We start from the raw sequence: 3,473 nt of genomic DNA, 5'->3' as shown, positions 1-3,473 counted from the left end.
TCTGAGTTGCTCTGATAACGACTTGGACGTTATTTAGTAAATGCATGCATGCCTCCCGCGTGTTCACAATTGATTCATTGCATCATTATTATACGCAATTTTCTAAATACTTGTACATCGCCCTCTAATTTAGCCAGCTAACGTTAGCTATTCTGATACTTGGTGTGGGTGTTATTCTATCGCGAAAGTGTCTGAATATGATCTGCACATTTTGTCACACACATTACGCTGTAATAATGAACGGCCGGGAGACAAAATAGTGAAGCTCACCAATCACAGATCCAGACAGCAGTACTTTGTCACGCCCTCTTCTCACGTAGCCTATCAGACCAGCTAGAAAGGAGGGGTCAGGCTTTCAGAAAAAAATCGATTCAAGCGATTCATCAAGAGAGATTTTAACCCGAGGTTTGGGAACGAAGAGTCCTTTTTGGCTGGTTTGTCTGAGGCGGCCAACAGGTCTGTTACACAGAGTGAAACTGTTACTGAGACAAAAAGACGCACACCATGCCAGCAGCACGGTAAGGACACTAGACTAGGGAGAGGACCTGATGTGCATTGTGTTATATAGTCTGTAAAGTACATGGTTCAATGCTGAGGTGTTGGGTCTATCTATACAGTGGATGGTAGGATGCTGAAATGATGGTGATGGTGTAGCTGGTCTGGTGGTAGGGAAATTGGCTCACCACTCTGTAATCTTAAGCGAGCAGATGGAGAGCGTGTTCAGTAGGAACCTGTGTGTATTAAGGGTGGGGTGTCAATGAAACACTGATAATAATTTTATTATGAACGGGCCAACTCCCTAGAGGCCTATTAACATAGTGTATTAATGAAGACTATAGTAAGTTACATTTTATTGAAGTGTCACTGCAGACTGATACAATTTGAGAATACAAAATACATATTTTTTTAAACTACATTGTGGACCACTCAAAGAGTTTTGAGACACTAAAAAACAATCATAATCAAACATGGTACATATTTCCTTTGGCGTCATAATACATTTAATCCTCTATAGTATATATTAGTATCAGTTATTATACATTACATCATTTATAAACATGTATGCAAAACAATTAAGTACAGTAGATGAAAGGACATTTAGGCACTTATAAAGAAATGTCTCCGTTGGAGGATAAGGTAGCAGGCTTTGGCGCAGGAATTTACGTTATTGTTACCTGATACATTTTCACACTGCTACAAGGCTGTGCAGGAAGCAAACGGCTGAAACAGGGAGGGAATAACCTGAACTTGTCCATCAAGAAACACTTATTTTTGTTTCGCTGCAGTGTGCACTAATGAATACACCCCAGATGTACAGTAGCGAGAGAGAGTTCAACAAGGTTCACCCTGACCCTGCACAGCCTGTCCGCTTTTCTTTTTCTTAAGGTTGAATATTATACCGAAGGCGTGCGTGCGTGTGTGTGAACTGAAGCCTGATTTTAATATGCTTATCACTCTGGCACTGTGTCCCTCAGTGGTGTCAGTCTTTTGACTCGTAGCTGAAACTCCCTGACACTCTCCCACACACGCAGGCAGGCAGGTCTGTTTGTTCAGTCTTCTGTTTTACTATTGGGTCTCAGAGGGGGAGGAGAGGTGGGTATGGAGAGACCTTGGTTTAGAAACATGTTTGGGATAACGCTCGTCACAAGACTCCACAACTGTTACAAAGTCAAGCTTTGTGTTCCACTCATCCCTGGAAGACACACACACTGCTATCCTCCTGATGGTGCCTTTTCGTGAAATATGTCATGTGATGATGCATGAATGAACATAGGGCTTCTATCACATCTGTGTTAACACCATCTGTGTTCACAGTCCATATTCTCACCTATTGACGTTAGACGGTTTAGGCCTACCTATAATTCTGCCGTTGCGTGAACGGGGCACTTATGGGACGGTCGATGGAACGCATAGACTATGTTATTCCACCATATGCATATGACATTTTCTGAGGGTTTGTAACAATACAAAACTAATGTTGTGACTGGTAATAATGTGTGTGTGTGTGTGTGTGTGTTTTACAGCCCTAATTCTCTGTTCGGGATGGGGAACCCCCTGCTGGACATCTCAGCCGTCGTGGACAAGGACTTCCTGGAAAAGTGAGTCACTGGGGAAGGGGCGTCGGTGGCTTTCACACCTAGTTCGTTAGGATTTTTGTTTAGTTTTTTACTCTGGTGCGTTTACCCTCTATGTTTGGTTCGTTTGAACAGGTGTGAACACCATCTGCACTCTGATGTGCACTACACAAGTGCACAGTTAGTTGAGGTAGTATGTACATGTAGGTAGAGTTATTAAAGTGACTATACATAGATGACAAAAGAGACCAGCGGTGGTGTAAAGAGGGGGAGGGGGCATTGCAAATAGTTTGGGTAGCCATTTGACTAGATGTTCAGGAGTCTTATGGCTTGGGGGTAGAAGCAGTTTAGAAGCCTCTTGGACCTAGACTTGGCGCTTCGGTATAACTTGCCTTGCGGTAGCAGAGATAAGTCTATTACTAGGGTGGCTGGAGTCTTTGACCATTTTTAGGGCCTTCCTCTGACACCGCGTGGTATAGAGGTCCTGGATGGCAGGAAGCTTGGCYCCAGTGATATACTGGGTCGTTCGCACTACCCTCTGTAGTGCCTTGCGGTCGGAGGCCGAGCAGTTGCCGTACCAGGCAGTGATGCAACCAGTCAGAATGCTCTCRATGGTGCAGCTGTAGAACCTTTTGAGGATCTGAGGACCATGCCAAATCTTCTCAGTCTCCTGAGGGGGAATAGGTTTTGTCGTGCCCTCTTCACGACTGTCTTGGTGTGCTTGGACCATGTTAGTTTGTTGGTGATGTGGACACCAAGGAACTTAGCTCTCAACCTGCTCCACTGCAGCMCCGTCAATRCTCGGCCCTCTTTTTCCTGTAGTCCACAATCATCTCCTTTTTCTTGATCACGTTGAGGGAGAGGTTGTTGTCCTGGCACCACACGGCCAGGTCTCTGACCTCCTCCCTATAGGCTGTCTCGTCGGTGATCAGGCCTACCACTGTTGTGTCATCTGCAAATTTAATGATGGTGTTGGAGTCGTGCCTGGCCATGCAGTCATAAGTGAACAGGGAGTACAGGAAGGGACTGASCATGCACCCCTGATGGGCCTGATGGGCCTGTGTTGAGGCTCAGTGTGGCGGATGTGTTGTTACCTACCCTTACCACCTGTGGGCGGCCCGTCAGGAAGTCCAGGATCCAGTTGCAGAGGGAGGTGTTTAGTCCCAGGGTCCTTAGCTTATTGATGAGCTTTGAGGGCACTATGGTGTTGAACGCTGAGCTTGGTTGAAATTGGTTGTTGATCATTGTTAGAGAACTGTTTTCAAGTCTTTCCATAGATTTTCAAGCAGACTTAAGTTAAAGCTCCCGAGTGGCGCAGCGGTCTAAAGCACTCTATCTCAGTGCGTCACTTCAGTCCCTGGTTCGAATCCAGTCTGTATTACATCCGGCTGTGATTGG

At 45.5% G+C, this 3,473-nt stretch overlaps 1 pseudogene; it reads left to right on the top strand.

Annotated features, from left to right (window-relative positions):
* The first annotated feature begins 407 nt into the window (after positions 1-407).
* Positions 408-3,473, top strand: part of LOC112070940 (adenosine kinase-like) — a 36,928-nt pseudogene continuing 33,862 nt past the window's right edge.

Source organism: Salvelinus sp. IW2-2015, unplaced genomic scaffold (assembly GCF_002910315.2).
Source record: "Salvelinus sp. IW2-2015 unplaced genomic scaffold, ASM291031v2 Un_scaffold1464, whole genome shotgun sequence".
Lineage (NCBI taxonomy): Eukaryota > Metazoa > Chordata > Actinopteri > Salmoniformes > Salmonidae > Salvelinus > Salvelinus sp. IW2-2015.
The sequence above is the reverse complement of the archived record's forward strand: the minus strand, read 5'-3'. Positions and strand labels throughout refer to the sequence as shown.